Genomic DNA, 22,923 nt, shown 5'->3' with positions numbered 1-22,923 from the left:
TAAAATAAATAAGACATAATCACCTTATTTGTTGCACTATTATTATTTTCTGTAACTCTGACGACATGTACTGAAAAATAGAAATAATATTTCATAAAAACCTTTAATATTGCCAAAGAAGTAAGGTAACACAAGCGTCACAATGGTAGGCCTACATGCAGTCTTTAAATAAATGCACAAAATATAAAAATCATTAAGCTGTCATTTTTGTGTATTCATAAAGTCAAAGGGTGTTCTATAATGTGTTTAAGTTTAAATGTTAGAAAAAGAAATCTGATCTTCAAAAGGTGTCAGAATTGAGGTGTCATGTGTCGGGTTTCATCTTTCTTTCACACGTTCTCCTAGACCAACAGGCTGGGGGACAGCTCACCCAGGAAGAGGACGATTTAGCTTATCAGCACAATCACTGGATAAGATAGGCTATATAACATGTAACTTCCTGGCTCTTTTGTTTTGACCCCTGACTTTTATATGTTAATACATAGCAACTACGCATAGAGGAAGGGGAGGGCCTGTGCCCCTGCCATGATGGAACCAATCTTCATTTTCAATTTAGCAAACGGAGAGCAAACATCTCTTCTGCTCAAGGATTCTAAATTCAAGGATATATGATTTTAACCAGAGACAAAAAGACCTCCTAATTTCACCGATGGTAAGTTCACTTCAACACCTTTAAACCTTAAAACACTTGATAATTTAACGTCTTATTTCAAACAAAACAACCTATTTTATGTTTTATCTATGTAAGACAGTGTTTTGTTGTGTATTAGATTAAAATACTCATACTTGATAATTTAACAATTCAAATAATATGAACTATTATTCACTATTAAAATACTTATACATGATAATATAACATTTCAAATAATATGAACTATTATTCACTATTTTATTTTTTATCTATGTAACGCAGTGTTTTTTTATGTTTTATCTATGTAAGTCAGTGTTTTGTTAGATTAAAATACTCATACATGATAATTTAACATTTCAAATAATATGAACTAATATTCACTATTAAAATACTTATACATGATCATTTAACATTTCAATATGAACTATTATTCACTATTTTATGTTTTATCTATGCAAGTCAGTGTTTTGTTGTGTATTAGATTAAAATACTTATACTTGATCATTTAACATCTTGTTTCATATAATCTAAATTGTTTTATTTATGCATGTGACTGTGTAATCTGAAAACAATTCACTCTGACATAGACATTTGTATTCTTAACTCATATAATGTGGTGTTTGAAAGGTTAAAACTTACTTTTATAAATAGTTAAATAAATGTCACCTTATTTCACATATCTGTTATTGTATATGCTTTTTAATTTATCTATGCTATTTCTTAATTTCATTCACCTGTTTTTATTCTCCCCACAGACATTATGGAAGCTGCATCGTCATCTGAAAAACAAATCCATGACAGATTTCTTCATGTTCATAATTTCACCATTCTGTGAACATTATCCACCAATAGGCCTAATAAAACCATCCCTGCAAAAATATTCACTTCCATTTCACCAATCTGTGGAAATTATCCGTCACCAATAATAAAAACATCCCTGAAAAAAAAAAAAACAACAAAAAAAAAACATTCACTTCCTTGTAACACCAAGCAGTTTACAGTCAAAACACCTCTGAAAAACAAATCCATGACAGATCTCTTCATATTCATAATTTAGTCATTCTGTGAATATTATCCATAATAAAACATCCCCTCCTGAAAAACACTCTTCTCACACCAACCAGATTACAATCATAAAACACACAATAAAAATTCCGGAAACACACACACAGTCAAAGGTCAACAAACAGGTGGTCATAAAACCCCCATGTGTACAAACATCCGGTCATAAACGCATGTCATAAAAGTCATAAATCAAGGGTCATAAATCATTTTTGACACAAGCTACCTTATATAGCTACTATAGTGCATAACTACATATGTGTATAAGTGCATAGTGGATCATTTGGGACCCACCCACCCCTATATGTAATGTGAAAAATAAACTATGATGTGGTTTACATGAGAGTCAGATGGTTTCTTCCTCTTTAAAAGTTTATAGTTCTTGTCCAGAACTAGCTTCAGTGTAGACGCTTGTCAAATGTCTTGCTATGCGATACTCCAGGGAAGCAGACAGCACTCTCACTGCAAATGTGATCAAGTAATGGATCTTGAAAAAAGCAAAATATTGTGAGTGGTGAACCACCTGAATGCCAGATGACAGTATCTGCAGCTCATGTTCTTTCAGTGCATTGAGTTGAATAGGTTAGAAAAGACACAGCAGTTGGCAAAGCAAGCAATCAGCAGTTCCCGAGTGCCTGGACCCTGATGTCTCATTACAATGGAGGAATACATTTCATGTTTTCTCTCCTTAAAAAAGGAATCCATCAAAATTACTTGTTAAAATGAGATGCATCATTATGACATACTGTTTACGAATAAATAAAAGTTGCATTGCAAGACAATAATACGTTTTTTAGAGGAAACTGTAGTAAAAAACAAACTAACAAAAAAAAAAAAAAAAAAAAACTATGTTGAGGATTGACCTGGTTGAGCTGTTAGTTTTTGATTGATTCACAGCCCTATTATACTCATAATTACTGGACATTTTTAGCAGGTTAATGCGGTTGTTAGAGGACTTTTTTTTTCTTCAACTTAGCAAAGCTAAGAACTAAGCACTTCTTGTCTTTTAATGATCTTCAAAAAGTGACTCATGCTTTTATCTCTTTATCAAGCATTGCCTGGAACCTTCATCCCACCCTCATTTTGCAGAATTCCCATAAGGTTTCCCCCTTCAGTAGATACCCATTGTGTTCCTAGGAAGCCCACTACCCTGGAATTCCATCAAAGTTATTTTAGTGTAGCTTAAAAGGACTTATGAAGGAGTAGCATGCGCTTCGGATCAAAGAAACTATACATTGTACAACTTTTGAAAAGCTACAGTGTGAGCATGAATAATCATTCAAAGCACAATTAGTTTAGTACAATTACAGAACTCATAACTACAATGGATGTAGTCATTAGCAAGCAAGAGCCTGTTTGCATAGTTACAGCACTGTAACAGCACCAGAAACTGGTGTTCACTGAATATTTTAAACTAATATTTAATATAGTTATGCATTGGATAATTAAAGTTCACTGACAATATTTTGATACACTTTGTTACACTCACAGTGAAATCCTAAAAAATAATTTGTTCAGTTCTCAAACTAACCAAAATGTTTTAGAGGAAACCAGGATCTCTCAAGCAAATGCCATTAACTCCCATTTCCTACTCCAGTGAATTCAACACGTTTTTAAACAGTATTTGGGTTCTAAATTGGAGCTCAGGTGACTGTTTTCAACAGAATACACTACTAATTATGTTTTTACACACAATACATGTTTGTTCAGTAGGGAAATACAAAATAACCTTTGTTTTTTGTCTGTCTTTTTACGTCAAAATTGATGTTGACTAGTCTGCCATCGCATCATACTGCTGTCTTTGCTATTTTATGTAATTTCAATGGACTTTGCCCTTAACCTTATGCAAACAGGTACTCATGGTGCCTAAGCATGCAACCCTAAGGCTGGCCTGTACTTGCAATACAGTTTTTGCTGCCAAACCTGAAACATGGCCAAACTCTTGACAACAGCCTGACAGATCTGTTGTAGCATGTCCTGTAACTGCTTTTGATGAGGATGATGAGTACCAGTGGTGTTCTTCTCGTATAGCTTGTTAAAACAGTACTTTACAGTAGTGAGTAGAGTTCAAACAGTAGGCCGGCCAATCAAACTTGCAATCTGTTTCTTCTTACAGTTACACTAGAGAGAGCGAGAGACATCCACTAGCATTCCCATTCATCTCAATGGAAGTTGCATGTCTGGTGCAGGATGAACGGACGCTGTCATCTTGTTCATTGACACTCAAAGGCAGGGTAGACTGTTTGTTCCAGATTATTTGTATTTTTTTGTTATGCTGTTTGAAAGTCTCTTCACATCCTGATAGCAATCACTAAGTTAAGTGGTCTAAATGTATTTATATGTTTTGTCTGTGGAAGGCGTAGTACCATGAAATGTTCGCCTAATTATTGCATTCGATCCAACTGCAAACTAGCATAAGTCTGCGCCTGAGTGTAAGGAATTATCTGTCTATATCAGCAGGTACCAATACTATATTTGCCATTCAAAAGAAGAAACCGAAATGTACAAGATATACGCAGATCTATGAAACGTAAACAAAGCAGCGCTTGCTTACTATCTTGAATATCAGTTATGTTGATAACTTTCTTCATTTTAAGTTGTTCATGTTATGAAAATATTTGCATTTTGGATTGCTTGGGTAGCATAACATTAGATCAGCCTTCTGTCTGTGCCGTCTTGACTTGCTCTCTTTCATCACTGATTCGTTTGCTGAATTCAGCCAGAAAATAAAACTTGATCTTCAAAGATGGACTAACCTTCAGATCTCAATGCAAGCCAGAATCAGTACAGTTAAGATGAATATCCTACCACGCCTGAACTTCTTGTTCTTTATGATCCCATTCACACCACCTCCCAAATATTTTAAAGAGTTAAACTCTGCAGTATCTAGATTTGTCTGGAATGGCAGACAACCCAGAATACGTTTTTCTGTTTTGCAGCGCACAAAATTAGAAGGTGGCCTTGCCCTACCTAATTTTCAGATTTATTACTGGGCATTCCAGATTAGAGCTATGCGAACATGGATGGACAAAGACAGTAAAGTGCCCTGGAGAAGCATAGAATCAGCTATTGTACATCCCCATAGACTTCAAGATCTGCCCTTCACAGGTATAGGACGTCGCAACTCGCACCATAAATTTGGTAAGATTATTTCATCCACTCTAGCTGCATGGTACAGTGCTGAAAAAGCAATAGGCCATTCAAAGAAATTCTCTCAACAATCTCCTCTATGGAACAATGCTCACTTCTTATCTGATCAACAACCTTTTGTTTACCCTTTGTGGTCGTCTAAGGGGGTTTTTACTTTTTCCAATATTTTTGACGGGACTGGTTTGCGCACATTCCAGGATATCCAAGCAGAATACAGCCTACCTGGCTTTTCTTTTTTCTTGTACCTGAGGTTGCGATCTGCTATGAAAGCCTATGGTGTGCCATGGAATTCTGTTTTGAGTGACCACCCGATGTTTAGCTGGATTGATCCTGTCAAAGATCCTAGAGGGACGGTCTCAGTAATCTATAATTCTTTACTCAGTAGTGTTCATAAACCTTTAAAGATACTATCAACGTGGGATTTGGAACTTTCTTGGTTAGGATTCCATCCAGACTGGGAAACAGTGTGGTCAAACCTTGGCCTTACTTCTAAAAATCTTAGTCATGTACTTATTCATTTTAAGACTATTCATCGTTTCTACTACACACCTTACAAGCGATATCGCATGAAACTTATACCCAATCCATACTGCAGTTTCTGTAACACTGACGCCACTGGCACATTTCTACATATGTTTTGGGACTGTCCAATGATTCAACCATTATGGAAGTATGTGATTGTTATGTTACATGATCTTACAGGTCTATATTTGGATTTGGACCCCTGTTTACTATTATTGAATGATGATTCAAAGTACCAATTTTCTTTATGTGATAAAAGAATGCTGATGGCAGGGTTCACAGCTGCAAAAAAAGCTATTTTACAGCAGTGGATAACCCCAGACACAAACCTGAAACAATTTTGGATAGTCTCATTTCATTATATAGTTTGCCTTGATTGTACAACTGCAAAGATCAATAAGGCAAAGACAACCACTGTGAACTCCTGGATGAATATAGCCTCTGCCCTTAAAGAGCTTCTTTGAGTACAGTCAATATGAGTCTGCTGCCAGTGTTTGTTAAGTGGGTTTGTGTTCTGTGTGCATGTGTTTTTATTTTACTTTATTTTAATTTTATTTCTATCCTCGTCCGAATGCTCTCTCTGTATGATATGTGTTTGTTTATTGATTGAAAATAAAAAATCATAATCACAAAAAAAATCACTGATTCGTTTGCTTAACTGAACATCCAATGAGAGTTCCCACTCTCAACGACTGCCCCGACTGCGATTCAACATGCTGAATCGGACAAACTGGCCCGACGTAAGCCCGACGTAAGCCTGACGTAAGCCCGACGAGAGCCGGCGTGTGGAACACACTGCAAAAACTAGCCCGACAGATGATCAGACAGATGTTTGCTGATGGCCGACTGTGGGCTTGGTGTGTCCCGGCATTTAGACAGTCGCCAGTCACCGAGCTGGACCGGCCTGGAAAATACTGTTTCTGATGCAGGTGGCTGTCATTTACTAACTGTGAAGGTCAGAAAACAATTAAAGGTATTTCTCAGGGATGTATTTATTTGAGATCAGCTGTTTGTAATGAAAAAAAAACAACAAGGTCCAGTCAATCAAGTCTTTGATTTTACTAATGAAATATGCATTTTCTAATCAGAATGCATTTTAGTTATGCAGATGGTGGCAGGGTGTTAGGTATTGACCGAAGCCGCAAACCTCATCTCTTATTCCGTTAATGGAAAAAAGCCCAGTAAGGTGTTAATTAATTCAAGAAAAGTGCAGATTGGTACATTTATATATGCATTTACGCTTGGCTGTGCTATCAAACTCACATTGAAGTGTCAGTCAACAGCAACCCAATCGTTTGGGGCCAGCTGGCCTCTCTTCCTCGTGGCCGTGTGTTTAAATGCCGGCTGTTTTAAATGGAAGCTTCCCTGCTGATGTGCTAGTCAGACCAGACTCTCTGAGAAATACCACCAGAGGCTCGCAGACGGAGTATTTTAACACGTCGGCAGAACATGACAGAAATTAGCCAGGCGTGACGGGAAAATACAGGGGCGTGAAATTAACCGCAGCTCTCTCGCCGCTCATCTTCCCCCACACATTGTGTCGTTACTCGCTGATGTATTCATTTGTATGTGTTTTCCTCCTAATAAACACTGGGGTACAATTTCTTACATAATATTGTGCATTTCTTTGAAGGTTGTTGATGATGTTGCTGGCCAGCCAAAATGAGCGCGCGCACACACAAAACCCCTCAAGCTAGTGTTGTATTAAAAGACTTCCAAATTAATTAGCATTATGCATGAGATATTTGGTCAGTGATTGTCAGGTTCATATTCAGGTCAAATTTAAACAGTACAGTTGGATTCAGATTGAGACACAGGTTAGAAAAGTGCAAACCTGCTGAAGGTATGCCATAAGCATGCATAAGGTATGTTTTGCATGCTGGGACCAACATGAGATGCTGGATGCTGGTTTGTACTATACCAGCACTAACCAGTATAAACCAGCCTGACCAACATGGAATTCATGCTGGTTTGTGCTGATTTGTTTGTTTTTTTTCAGCAGGAAAAACAGTGAAAGGATGACATCAGCACCTATTATTCCTAAAATAACATTAGAACATTTTAATCTATTATTTAAAAGTTTGTAAATATTATTTTTACATAGTTTAGAGGGCCCTGACTGTTCCCCTATTATCGGGACAGCACATCTTTTTCAAAGCTGTTAGATCTGTACACCACCTTTCATCTATGTAGAAACATGGGTAACACTTTATAATAACTGCATGCTATTAAACATTAGTTAAGCATTACTAAACAGTTAATTCATCATTTATAAAGCATTAATAGACAATAATAAGCAGTTTATAAATACAGCTATAAATTCTTTATTCTTGATTTATAAACATATCTATAATGTGTTTAATAATTGTATTTTCATACTTTATTAATGATCAATTTATCATTTCTAAATGAAGTATAGCATTATTTACAAACCAGTTACATTATTTACCATTATTTACAAACTAGGTGTTGTCATTGATTAATACGATCTCTTAGAAAGTGTAAGTAAATGTGGTAAATTCAGGTAGTTATAAAGCATTTAGTAGTGGTCAGTTAACTATTTTGTGAGCTCATCTAAAGTGAGGACTTTTTATGCTTTGCAAAGCATTTACAAAGGAGATTTAAAGGCTCACTGATCTTCTAAACAGAAAAAGGAAACAAACACAACACAGTGATACAGAACATAAAAATATTTAACAGCCTTTAAATCTCATTTGTAAATGCTTTACAAGCCCCGACTGGTGGATGGCTGCAGTGATGATTGACTTACTACAACTTTCTCCCATCTCCCGACTGCATCTCTGGAGCTCAGCCACAGTGATCTTTGGGTTCTTCTTTACCTCTCTCACCAAGGCTCTTCTCCCCCGATAGCTCAGTTTGGCCGGACGGCCAGCTCTAGGAAGGGTTCTGGTCGTCCCAAACGTCTTCCATTTAAGGATTATGGAGGCCACTGTGCTCTTAGGAACCTTAAGTGCAGCAGAAATTTTGTAACCTTGGCCAGATCTGTGCCTTGCCACAATTCTGTCTCTGAGCTCTTCAGGCAGTTCCTTTGACCTCATGATTCTCATTTGCTCTGACATGCACTGTGAGCTGTAAGGTCTTATATAGACAGGTGTGTGGCTTTCCTAATCAAGTCCAATCAGTATAATCAAACACAGCTGGACTCAAATGAAGGTGTAGAACCATCTCAAGGATGATCAGAAGAAATGGACAGCACCTGAGTTAAATATATGAGTGTCACAGCAAAGGGTCTGAATACTTAGGACCATGTGATATTTCAGTTTTTCTTTTTTAATAAATGTGCAAAAATGTCAACAATTCTGTGTTTTTCTGTCAATGTGGGGTGCTGTGTGTACAATAATGAGGGAAAAAAATGAACTTAAATGATTTTAGCAAATGGCTGCAATATAACAAAGAGTGAAAAATGTAAGGGGGTCTGAATACTTTCCGTACCCACTGTAGTCTAACAATATGTTAAGTTAATCATTAATTACAACTGTGTTCGTGCTTAACTAATGCATAATTGTAAAGAAGTTAATCATTAATTACTAGTGTATTTATGGTTAACTAATGCATTTTTTATTCATCCCTTTAAATATTTTAATCATTTAATTCCTTTAAATAAAAAGGACATTACATTAAAAACAAAACAAAGCTAACAAACAAATTGGTTTTCTCCCCCACAGTATTCAAGACATGGTTACAGCCTTAGTTATGAATGAACTCTTCTTTGGTGACTAAACAGAACCGCTACGTTGCTCGTACAATGACATAACTTGCTGCTTAACCACCAACATAGTATGATACATCATTGGAGAAACTAACTAGCTAGTCATAGAAGTGCGCTTTGAGGCTCTTCACAAACTAAAAGATGTAGAATGGAATTTGTATATATTTGGAATGAAAGATATAGAATGTACTGCATGTTGCTTGCTTATTTTGCTCAAGAACATGATCTATGTAAGTCCACACTAACAAGAAACTGTTTTTAACCATAGGTTGAGAGCTGTTGTTCCAACCACACAACTTTGCAAAGCTGTTTTAAAATTTTCAGTGGAACTATGCTGGTAACGATGGAACTTAAAATTCTACTGAATCTATCTCTTTCTGCCATTCACACACATGAACACTAGGGTTGAGTATCGTTTGAATTTGAACGATTCCGATTCCTTGTTTCGCTTCCGGTTCCTAACGATTCTCGATTCCGATTCTTTTAAGAGGCAGGGTCAAAAAAGTTTAGGATATTTTAAATGAGCTAGCTAACCAACAGTCTTTCTGAAGGAAATAGTCTGACCATCTCCATCAATTTTAATTCTATGAAATGAAGCTAGCGCAAGTTCTGCCAGGAAGACTCAATCGTTCGCGTCATTAATTACCTCCTCATCTATCCAATCATATCATTTACTGTAGCTTAAAAGGGCAGCGCTTACACATGTCTGAGTTCGCAGATACCTCCATCCTCCCCGCCTCCACCAAGATGGGATCTTTCCTCCAACTCCTCTACTCAACCAAGCTGGGTCCTCCCTCTATCAACCTCAACACCATCAGTCAGGCTATCCCTTCCATCCTGAAGACTTCAGATGTCTTTTCCTCCATCCACCCCACCACCACCAGATGGCCCCTTTCCTTACTCCGCCGGGGGGTGAGCGGCGCCCCCGCCTTCGTCTTCAGGCGGGACTCGCAGATTCAGTACCCTCTGAATGCGAGTTACGAACGGGGCCTACGCCAAAGAACCTGATTGCTTGCTGAGCTCCTAAATAAATGTTATTGTTACAGTATTAATTCTCCCGAGTCTTTCTGGTAGAACTTTTTACTTTTTATGAACTTTACTATGAATTTCTCACAGGGCTGTTTTCAACTACAATATAAATATCAAATCTATGAACTTGAATATAAATATTATAAATTATGAAAATATTTTCACAGGGGTACACTTTCCTCAAGAGAGCTTTATTTTAGAAAACCTCATGAAAACACATTTACACATGAGTGTATGATGCTGCAGGTACTTAAACATGTTACCGTGCTCCCATTGATGGGCTAACCTGGTGCAGAATAGCAAATAAACAATAAGAAACAACTTCTAAAACCCAGTCCAGATTAGCAGCAGGTACAGTATAAAATCAGAAACAGTTCTTGTTTAGGAAAATGATCATATCTGCCTTCTCAGGCAGGATGCGTGAGCGTTCTGGACAGATAGTATCTCCTGCTGTGGAGAAAACACGTTTGCTGGGTGTAGAAGAAGCTTGAACGCATAAATAGGAGAAAGCAAGATTTGACAGCAAAGGATAAGTCTTTTGTTGGTTCCACCACCAACCGAGATTTCCGCCGGGATTTCGTTCTGTTTAGAAAAGTGAAGCCACACTTTGGACCGCCGATGCATGCTATCCATGTTCGACTCGCTCGGTTATGCCAACACTTTCGGTGGACGCTTCTTCGTTGGTGTTCAGCGGTTTCTTCTTCCGGTCGGCGGACTGTGAATCGAAACTAGGAATCGAAATTTAAACTTTTGAACGATTCCGGGAAAATCGCAAAGCTAGTCCCGGTTTCAATCAATACTCGATACCCAAGCCTAATGAACACACTTCTGTAATTATTTCAGAAGTAAACCAAAGAAAATTTTATATTTGATGCTTCAAACCGACTTTCTAGCCTTTCACCCCTGTTCAAAACTACAGCACCCAGGATCCCTTCACATTATGACCTTTTGACCTCCTCAGGCCTTTAATCAGGATAAATCTTCCCTAAAGACAATGGGGCAAACAGTCATTAACCTCTGCAGAAGTGGCGCACTGGTGTCTGACAGGAATAATGATCAGGCAGGACTTGATTTAATGGAGTATTGGCATCAGTCAGAACATCCTTTAACAACATCACAAGGGACACACATACACCTCAGCTCTGTTCCGGTGCCAAACAACAGTCAACAAACAAGTCTGCTATCCTGCTTTTGTCCCTTGTAAACCTTTATACAAATGTAGGAGCAGCAGCAGCTCCCTGCCAAAATGCTTTTTGCTGTGCCAGTGTAGATTTGGTCGACAAAACACTGGAGCAATAAAGTTGATTATAGGCATAGGCCTGTCTATCATTGCAGCAAACTGTTTTCAAATTATTCTCTTTTACTGTCAGTTTCTAGATCATAAAGAGCAAAAAATGCTAAGACATTATTTTACACAAATAATGCAATGAATAGGAAAAAACAGAAAAGTCAGGAGAGGTGTGTGGTTGGTAAATCAGCTTTAGAGAACACACACCTGTGTCCTGTGCACTCACACACACTTCGTGTCACTGTTAACCTAAAGAAAATTACATGTAAACCATGATTTAATTTCAGATAAGCAAATTAAAAGAGAGGAAGGTGTTAACATTAAATTAGGCTTTGAAGATATAGAGCTGGCTGTCATCAGCATAACAATGAAAGTTTATACTGAATTTGCAGAAAAATTGTCCTAAAGGCAATAGATAAATAATAAACAGAATAGGGCCCAAAACTGAGCCCTGAGGCACGCCACTAGTAATCTGAGATGTCCGTGATTTTTATTTTAACGAACTGATAAATATGATCTAAACCAATCAAGAGGATTCAAACTCTCCAATAAAATACTATGTGAAATGGTGTCAAAAGCAGCACTTAAATCAAGAAGAATGAGTATTGATTAAAGTCCAGAATCCGCAGCCATCAACAAACCATTAGTGACTTTAATAAGTGTTATTATATGAACGATGTTCTATAATATGAACGATGCAGACTGAAATTGCTCAAACAAGTTATTCTCTATTAGATAAGCATGTACCTGTCGAGCAACATTTTTTTCCAATAATTTACCCTAATAATAAATTGGATGATGGATCATCATTCTCTACATGCTAAATGGCCTGGGTCATTTTCCAGTCACATTCCCACTTAAATAAACAGCCATGACAAAAATCATGCTAAACATTCACACTATTACATAAAGGCATATCTAACATAAAATAGTGATAATGTTACAACAGATATACAGCTATGAAGAAGCTTCATTATCAGACAGCAATAGAGATTTCAAGTTACTGTATTAACATCTCCAAACCTTGAAAAATAAACTATAACAGTGGTCTTATATCAGTGAGGGAGCAATACCTACCAAGAGGGCGACTGAAATTGTTTTCATTACAATATGTACCATTTGCCAGTCAGATTGTGCTCTGTTACTCTACACATATTCCATGAAGACTCTTTCAAGCTCCTACTCTTCATTGGGATTCAACATTCATATTGCTCTGAGGTGAACCGGGCCCAGGCGTTCATGTGATGAAATGATTCACCATCAGTGTGCTAGTTTCCCCAAGAGCAGAGAGAAGGATAGAGTAAAACTTCTGTTATCTGAGGAAATTAACATTAGAGTGGGTGTAATGTTATGTACGCGTAACACAAACAGACCTCTGGCAATGATCACTCATTCTTTTCTTCTGTATTTCTGACTAAGGGTATACACTTTGAAGAACACAGAGCAAGGTGTTCTGTATAAAACCAACAACTTTAGCTTTGATGCTTCTAGAGTGAACATGGCCTATCGGGGCCGTTTTGAAATTTTAACTGAACATTCTCCACAAACTCAAGGTGACTGCAGAAATGCAGTCAAGTGTAGCAGTCGGGTCTTTGAAGCCTGAGTTTGCCAGCTTGCAAGTCAGTCCAGGTTGTTGTGATTCCTGAAGGGAGGGAGTATGGGGATCGGTGTGACTGCACCCACAATGCATGATGCCCTCATATACTCTCAGGTTGGCACTGTACACTAATGAAGACAGATGGTGGCATACCTTCTCTCTCCTTCCACTGGTTTGCATTAGCATTTCTAAAACTTAACTTAACCTGACTGTCAGTTTCTGAAGGGTAACGTGTTGCTTTTCCATTGTCTGGTTGGTTTTTCAGGTTTGGTCTTTAGTCCGAGATGTGTTATCTGTCCATTATATCTAAGATTTTCGATTTCCAGCATAAAGTCTGGTCAACTCTGCAGTTTATTTTGGCCAAGAACCACCCACTTATACATCTGACAGACATCTAAAGCGAGCAATCACAGTTCATTATGAAAATGATGATAGCAGGATAATTAAAAAGTAGTATCAAATAACAGCCTCTGTGAACGGTTGTTAAAACTGAATGTAACCCAGTGTAATAATTTACAAGGTTATTTTTTTTTTATATACATATTTATATTTCATGTGCATTTTATAAATGTATATGGTTGTGAATAAGTTCTATGTTAATTAAGTTGATATTTATTATTTTTATTATTTTTGTATTTTGATATTTCTATAAATACAGACGGTTGGTCTGGGAACGCCCCCGAGAACGCCCCGTCACGTGATGTGAATTTAGCCCGTGGGGGAAAACATTGCCTTGGCGCTAATTGAAATACACGGGACAATCATGCCGAAGAGTTGCTGTGTCGTTTTCTGTACCGCCAATAAACAAACAAATTAGGAATTGAAGTTCTACATCCTTCCTAATAAACACACAGAACCGGAAAGGAGGACAAAATGGCTTTTGAGCTTTCTTTTTTGAGATTACTCTGTGAGTAGATCCCTGTGTGATATAGTAGTGGGTGTTAAACTCGTATTAGGCAGTGGGCCAGATTTGTCTACATCCCTTACGAAAAAGAACTATAGTAATCCTATAAGATTTCTATAGTAGTGTATAATACTTCTGTGATGTTCTGTAATAACGTTACCTCTATAGTACTTCTATAGTATCCCAAAATACTATAGTATTCCTATAGGATTACTATAATATTTTGTCCCAAAATACTACAAGATTCCTATAGTTGTTTTTCATAAGGGATGTCTCATTCACATTAGCGTTATCAGCTGAAGGCTCGCTTGATAGGCCAATCGCGAACCTATGGAGTAGTTCGAGGTCTACACTCAATACAGACTGCAGTCTGTGAGTTAGGGATAACTGTCAACACAGTCCCTCGGCAACTTCGTACTACTGATCACCGTTTTACAAAAGGATTAATAGTTTGGAGTGAAGCATACGTACAATTGGTAAGTGACAAGGTTTTATGGAGTTATAGTATGCAACATATACGAAAGTTGATTGAGTTATAGGCTAATGTTACCGCTACAGCTACCGTGATGTCTTACCTGGAGATTCAACCAGATAACAAAATATGTCTGGGAACGACACCTCCGGCCATTTGGTTGGGTCATTGACCCAGTTTTTAATTAAATAAGGGCAATCATAACCTATTGCAGTTAATTTTGCAATGCACCGTTGCCGGTCGGCAGGGGTCAATGACTCGCAATAGGACATTTTTGTCATTCAAATACACACAATGTTCGTGGTGTTTTCCCCCACGCCGACTCCACCCTCGCCACGCCCCCAACTATGACTAGATGCCGACTGTATGTATTGTTTATCCAATCGAATTCATGTCACATGCCTGTCCTGTCTTGTGCTGCACATGGGTGTTTTGTTATTTTGGGCCATGTGCTCGGGTCATTGTCTGATCCCTCCCCCTTGTTATCTGATTATTGTTTGAGTTCATCCACCTGTTCCCTTCTGATTAGTTTCCCTTTATGAGTCCCCTCTTGTTTGCAGTCTGTGTCGGTACGTTGTCTGATGTTTCCTGTTCCCTGTGATCCTCCAGTAAGTTTCATGTTCTGTTTTTGTTTTGTATTTATTAGTTATGTTTTCCCCCTCGTGGGTTTTGTTTTGTGTTTGTTTTCTTTTATAATAAATATCATTTCTCCTGCACTTGAGTCCTCGCACCTTTTTGCATTGTCCCAGCCGTGACATAACGTACCGACCACATGAGGACTCAGCGGAGAAGAGGTGCGCAACCAGTCTCCTGTGCGCAATGGGAGCGGATCCTCCAATTTAAGGAGCTAGTCTCCCTCCGTCAGCAGGGGACGGAGGTGAGAGAGTTCAGCCGGAGGTTCAGTAGAGCAGCTGAGGGGTTGAACCTTAGCGAGGAAGCTCGTAAGGATTTATTTAATAATGCGCTTGACGAGCCGATGGACTGGCTGATCTGAAGAGCATTCGACTGGGTCAGTTTTGAGGCGATGGTGGAGGGTCTCATTCGCCATCGGGAGAGAATTGCCAGGGAGGTGGTCCCAGTGCCGGTGGTCCCAGTGCCGGTGGTCCCAGTTCCAGTGGTCCCAGTTCAGGTGGTCCCAGTTCCGGTGGTCCCGAAACGGAGGAGGAGAAGGGAGACTCCCTCCGTGACTGTCCCGGTGGACCTTGTTCCGGTGGTCCCTGTTCCGGTGGTCCCTGTTCCGGTGGTCCCGAGTCCGGTGGTCCCGAGTCCGGTGGTGCGGAGACGGAGGAGGAAGAGAAACCCCTCTACAACGACTTGTCCGGTGGATCCTAACCCAGAGACCATCCCGGAGGTGACTGCCATCCCTGCTCTGCCCCGCTCAAGCTTGAATGCCCCGCTCAAGCTCGCTCAAGCTGCTCGCCCTGCCGGCCCCGCTCAAGCTGCTCGCCCTGCCGGCCCCGCCCGAGCTGCTCGCCCTGCAGGCACCACCCCAGCGTCCTGGCACGTCTGCCGATCCAGAGACTGTTCACGTCACGTCTGCCGATCCAGAGACTGTTCACGTCACGTCTGTCGATCCAGTTTCTCCGGACAAGATGGCCGCCGCCGAGCCTGTGTCTCCGGACAAGATTGCCACCGCCGAGCCTGTGTCTCCGGACAAGATGGCGAGGGAGGAAGGGAGAGTCTCCGCCCTAGCCGCCCGAGGGAGAGTCTCCGCCCTGGCCGCCCGAGGGAGAGTCTCCGCCCTGGCCGCCCGAGGGAGAGTCTCCACCCTGGCCGCCCGAGGGAAAGTCTCCGCCCTGGCCGCCGATGGACTGACATTTCCGCCCTGGCCTCCCGAACTCTGTGGGCCGCCCTGGCCTCCCGAACACTGTGGGCTGCCCTGGCCTCCCGCCCCGCCCCGCCCCGCCCCGCCCCGCCCCGCCCCACCCTGGTCTGTCCCTCCCGCCCCGCCCCGCCCCGCCCCGCCCCGCCCCGCCCCGCCCCGCCCCGCCCTGCCCCGCCCCGCCCTGCCCCGCCCTGCCCCGCCCTGCACCGCCCTGCCCCGCCCTGCACCGCCCTGCCCCGCCCCGCCCTGCCCTGCCCCGCCCTGCCCCGCCCTGCCCCGCCCCGCCCCGCCCCGCCCCGCCCCGCCCTGGTCTGTCCCTCCCGCCCCGCCCCGCCCTGCCCCGCCCCGCCCCGCCCCGCCCCGCCCTGGTCTGTCCCTCCCGCCCCGCCCCGCCCTGGTCTGTCCCTCCCGCCCCGCCCTGGTCTGTCCCTCCCGCCCCGCCCTGGTCTGTCCCTCTCGTCCCGCCCTGGTCTGTCCCTCCCGTCCCACCCTGGTCTTATGGAGCGTCTGGTAGCCGCTCCTTAGGGAGGGGGTAATGTCACATGCCTGTCCTGTCTTGTGCTGCACATGGGTGTTTTGTTATTTTGGGCCATGTGCTCGGGTCATTGTCTGATCCCTCCCCCTTGTTATCTGATTATTGTTTGAGTTCATCCACCTGTTCCCTTCTGATTAGTTTCCCTTTATGAGTCCTCTCTTGTTTGCAGTCTGTGTCGGTACGTTGTCTAATGTTTCCTGTTCCCTGTGATCCTCCAGTAAGTTTCATGTTCTGTTTTTGTTTTGTATTTATTAGTTATGTTTTCCCCCTCGTGGGTTTTGTTTTGTGTTTGTTTTCTTTTATAATAAATATCATTTCTCCTGCACTTGAGTCCTCGCACCTTTTTGCATTGTCCCAGCCGTGACAATTCACTTGTCCATGTTGGGTGTCCAATCAATGCTCTAGATTAAGGTGAAGGGGGCGGGAAGAATTGAGGGCAAAGTTGAACGAGGAAGAATCGGGAGAGCACGAGAGAGAAGAGCTTGCACTCATCTGGTGTGATATTGTTTCACAAAATATATAGTATAACTAATGCTATAATGTGTTTCAATAGTTAATGTAGTTAGTGTGTTGTCAAAACGAGAACATAAACTTATACTACAGAGATGGGTAAGAATTATTTCTCCACAAAATTTTTCTGGTTGTGTTTATTCCAGCCTCCATTTACTAATACAGCGAATGGACTATTTATAGAGACTGAACAGTGTCTATCTTGCTCGGATGGATTGTGTGTTTAGTTGGCGAGTCGTCAGCGTGAGGATTCGTGGCAGTTTCAGATGAGGATGAGTCCAGATGACTTGAGTTAACGTGAGTGCTCGGAATTCCTGTGGCCTTATAAGGAAATCGCCGCGATCGTGGGGTTGACGGACATCTAACGTCGTGAGGTGAAAACGCTCTTCTGATTGGGGATATTAAGTTTTTTTTTTTTTTTTTTGCTCAGTGTTGAGTGAAGCGGCCTTTTGTTTGTTTGTTGACCACAACGTACCCCAGCATCAAACAAGCCTGCAACGTGACAATGAAAGACTTACAGATTGAATAAGGTTAAGTGTGAGCTCATATTGCCGGCTTAGTATTTGGTTAAAGAGTATTTTGAATTTGAGTGAGAGTTTGGGGACTCAAATTTGAAGTATACCTAAAAATAGGGGAACAAATAACTATTAACAAAAAGTGAATATGTGAAATGTGTATTTGATTTATTTTTTTGATTCATCTGTGTGAATTGGTGAAATTCCTATTGCTTATTAAGTTGGCTTGAGTAAGCCAACTTACTGATATTGTATTTAAACTTATTATTCTTCTTTTTCTGACAGCAAATTTTTAGACACTAACTCCTCCTAGACCGTTCAAGCTACAAACTCGGGTCAGACCTTCAGACTGTTCTTCACTCGAGTTGCTATATCTTTTCAGATTGGTTTGAGTTACGGTTTTCTTAAAAAATTATATTAAAAATCATAAAAACCCCATTGACTTTCATTGCAGAATGCTCAAATTGAGCCAAGACTACGGTGGCCCATTAGTGTACAAGCCAAAAACTCAAATCTAAATTCTCTGAAGCCCTAGACTCAATTAAACTACCATTCTATGGACTAATAAACTTTATCTATCTATCTATCTATCTATCTATCTATCTATCTATCTATCTATCTATCTATCTATCTATCTATCTATCTATCTATCTATCCTATCTTACTAATCTATCTTTCTAACTAACTAATCCATCTTTCGTTCTAACTAATCTATCTTTCTTTTTAACTAACTAATCCATATTTCTTTTTAACTAACTAATCCATCTTTCTTTCTTTCTAACTAATCTTTCTTTCTTTCTTTCTTTCTTTCTAACTAATCTATCTTTCTAACTAACTAATCCATCTTTCGTTCTAACTAATCTATCTTTTTAACTAACTAATCCATCTTTCTTTTTAACTAACTAATCCATCTTTCTTTCTTTCTAACTAATCCATCTTTCTTTCTAACTAATCCATCTTTCTTTCTTTCTAACTAATCCATCTTTCTTTCTAACTATGTTATGTTTCTAACTAACAGTTATGCCTTTAGCAGAAAGCTTATCCAGAAGGCCGTTGTGCCAAACCTGGTCAAACGCTCCTTTAATGTCTAGTGCAACAATGTACACCTCACCTCCTTTGTCTAAGATGTTGTTCCACGTCTGCGACAAAAATGAAAGCTCTAGCATTAAGTTCTGCCAGGAAGACTTAATTGTTACGTCACTCTACTTTTTATCTATCCAATCACATTCCAACACTTGTGGTATATAAGATCGGTACTTACTCATGTTTGAGTTCGCAGATGCTGACGCTTCAATTCTGTTGCTCGCGTCAGTTGCCGACCAAAAAATATGTCTAAAGACACGCAATTTGTTTGCGACTACTCTGACTCTGACGATGAATTCGTCGCACCATCTCCCCCCGCTGCACGCCGCAGCTCACGCATTCAGAGCCGTATTTCTCCGTGGGCACAATGGTCTTCTGAGGATACAATTAAAGCCCTCGAGGAAGCTGGCATACCAACTAGCCAAGGTCTCTCTAAAGAAGATCTACACCTTTTGGCCCAGAACACCTTGGGCACACCACCTGCCTCTATTTCATCAAAAGCTTCAACTTCGGCAGCTCAACCTAAACCAACCGGCAAGAAAAGATCAGCTAAATCATCCTCACCTCATCCAGCAAAAAGATCAGCAATACCTGCTCGGCTACCATCTTCTCCGCAGATCGTTGAAACTTCAGACACGAATTATCAGCTCATTTCTGCAGTGCAAAGCCTTGCTCAAACGGTCAAAGGATTGGAATCCAAAGTGTCATCTCTTGAACATTCTTTCACGATTTCTAACCTCAGCACAAACCCGGCCACGATTCCTCCAGTGATTCCACAGTTCTATTCTCTCTCTTCAGGATTAAGCAACCCCTCGAACGAGCCTTCTACATCTTCTACTTTGCCTACTCAGACGCCTTTTCAAGACGTTTCTGCACCAACGGTTTCCTCAAACTTCAACTTATCCACATCAGCTCCTGCTCAAAATTTTGGTAGGCGTTTTGTTTCACCAGCCGCCGTTACGGTGTCTCCTCACCTAAGAAACAACATTATCCAAGGTAAGGATGTTAATTTGGCTACTTTACTGCTTCCTTCACCCGCTGCCGACAGGAAAATGGTTGACTGTGGTGACGTGGCAGTTCTTCTTAAAACCTCTGATCCTCGCCTTCAACGCAATCTCTCATTTGGAGAATTTGTAATCGCTTTCAGCATCTACAGAGACATTTTGTGCCAGAGTTATCCAGAGAGAAGGGAAGAGCTAGATCTATACTTGTCAATGATTGCTGATTTCAGCCAAAGATATGGGGGCACGTTGTTTTACGAATATCACAAGTCCTTTTCTGCTAAATCTGCTTCCTTCATCGCACTCTTTAATTCAAGACTAGACTGGTCAGTTACAGACACTGAACTGCTCGTCCGGCATTTCGGCGGCCAAAAAATCTTGGCTTGTGCTATTTGCAGCGCGCACGGTCATTCGGCTTCATTTTGCCCCAAAGCATTCGCAAACAATGATCCGGCTACTGTCCGTGGTGCTGAAAACGTAAGAACCCCTTCAAGCAGCAGAGGGCGCCATATTCCACTTTTCAATGGTGTTCCTGTATGTTCTCGATTTAATGAATCTGTTTGTACATATCCTAATTGTAAATTTGCTCACATTTGTAGTTCTTGCAAGGATCCGCACCCGAAATCTGTCTGTCCGGTACACACCTGCATCCAAAGGGAAAGCCCCAATACAGAAAAAATTCTGAATAGTCACCCATCTACTCCTATCAATATCCCGAACCTTTCAAGTTACCTTTCTTCTCACCCTGATCCGGTTTTTGTGGATTATTTAATCACCGGCTTGTCCCAAGGGTTTCGGGTGGGAGTTCTTTCACACCTCTCTGCCTCTTTTGTTGCAAAAAATTTGCAATCAGCCAGAAATGAACCCGACGTGGTTTCAGCACTATTAGAGAAAGAGGTTAATAAAAGATATGTTATTGGCCCTTTCGCTTCTCCTCCTTTCTCTCCTTTTCGGATCAATTCTATCGGGATAGCAACGCGTAAATATTCTGGCAAAAAACGGCTCATATTTGACATGTCATCTCCTCATTCCTCTAACGTTGCAAGCGTTAATGAATGTATTCCTTTAACTCCTTTCTCTCTACACTATGCTTCGGTTGACAATGCAATTCAGTTAATCAAGTTAGCTGGCCAAGGTGCTTGGTTAGCTAAGGCTGACATTACAGACGCTTTCAAAACCATGCCAATCCACCCTTCTGACTGGCATCTTTTTGGAGTTAAATGGGCTTCAAAATTCTATTTCGCTGTAAGACTCACGTTCGGGTGTAGAAGTAGCCCTCACATATTTAACAGTCTCTCCGAAGCTTTGTGCTGGATCCTACTGAACGCCTGTAAACTTCCCTTCGTTTTGCATTTACTGGACGATTTTTTGTTGATCGATTTTCCAAACTCTCAATCTCCCACTCTCGACATACTTAAACAAGTATTTAGTGATGTTGGCGTTCCCCTCTCTGCAGAAAAAACACTGGGCCCCTCTACTTTGCTCGAATTTCTAGGCATTTCTCTCGATACGGTCAAAATGCAAGCTTCTCTTCCTCACGAAAAACTCCTAAGGATCAGATCCTTTCTGGAACTTTTTTCCTCCTTACGTGTCGTTTCGAAACGTGACATACTTTCCCTGCTCGGCCACTTAAATTTCGCCATGAGTATAATTTCACAAGGAAGGGCTTTTATTTCTCGCTTGCTAACACTGGCTCATTCTACGCAAAACCTAAGTGATTCGATTCAGTTAGATGAAGGATGTTTGTCCGATATAAAATTTTGGACTCGTTTGATAAATGATTGGAACGGCATTTCTTTTTTTTATAATGATGCTTTCGAATCATCAGCAGATTTACATCTATTTACTGACGCTGCCCCGTCCATCGGATTCGGGGGTTTCTTTTAAGGTCAGTGGTTCGCAGAGAAATGGCCAATCGCATTTCCCGCATCTACTTCTGGCTCAGTATCTTCCGCGCTCTACGAGCTTTATCCACTCGTTATAGCAAGTGTAATTTGGGGTCCAGCGTGGTCAAGGAAACGTATTATGATGTTCTGCGATAACGAAGCCGTCGTTGCCATCATTAATAAAGGCAGATCATCTTGCCAGACGATTATGCCTTTTGTGAGACGCCTTATCTGGCAATCTGTCGTTTTCAATTTCATCATTAAGGCTGTTCATATACCCGGACATTCCAATGTTGTTGCTGACGCACTTTCTCGTTTTCGTTTTCAGACCTTCAGACGGCTTTGCCCTTCAGCCAATACGGACCCCACACCTTGCCCTCACCTATCGGCAGTAATGTTAAATTAAACGACTTAGTTACTTCAGCGAGACAATATATGTCTAAAGGAGTAGCTCCTTCTACCTTTAAAGCTTATACTTCCGCTTGGTCTTCTTTTTTAATGTTTTGCTTTTCTTTTCAGATTCCTTTATTTCCCATCTTGCTAACAACTGTCTGTTCCTTTCTCGTTTTTAATTTCGAAAAACGCAATCTTAAACCTTCTTCTATTCGCAGATTACTCGCAGGCATTCAATTCTACGCAAAATATTTTATTCCCGATTATCCAAGTCTTTTCTCTGCTACTTCTATTCGGCTTTTGCTCAAAGGTATAAGTAAATCCTCTAGTAATTCTCCAGACAAACGATTGCCAATTACTTTGCCCTTATTGCAAAGATTAATCACTTCATTACGTAACGGACTTTTTTCTACATATACTAATATTTTATTAGAAGCCGTGTTTCTAACTGCTTTTTACGGATTTATGCGTCCGGGGGAATTTACTTCAGCAACCAATCATTTCAATCCTGCCCATGGTCTTTCTTTTTCTGATTTACGCTTTTCACCTGATTTCTTTACACTTTTTCTCAAGCACTCTAAGAGTGATTCTGAAGGTTTTGGTGTTACTCTAACAATTTCTAAAATTAACAACAATTTCTGCCCCTTCTCATCTATGCTTAAATTTCTTAAAATTCGCCAGAGATCTTCAGAACTTTCCCCTCTATTTATCCTACTTAACGGAGCACCCCTTTCTAAAGCCTGGTTTAGGAATCACCTAGTTTCTGTCCTCAAAAGCTGCAGCCTATCTC

Source organism: Rutilus rutilus (assembly GCF_951802725.1).
Source record: "Rutilus rutilus genome assembly, chromosome: 15".
Taxonomy (NCBI): domain Eukaryota; kingdom Metazoa; phylum Chordata; class Actinopteri; order Cypriniformes; family Leuciscidae; genus Rutilus; species Rutilus rutilus.
The sequence above is the reverse complement of the archived record's forward strand: the minus strand, read 5'-3'. Positions refer to the sequence as shown.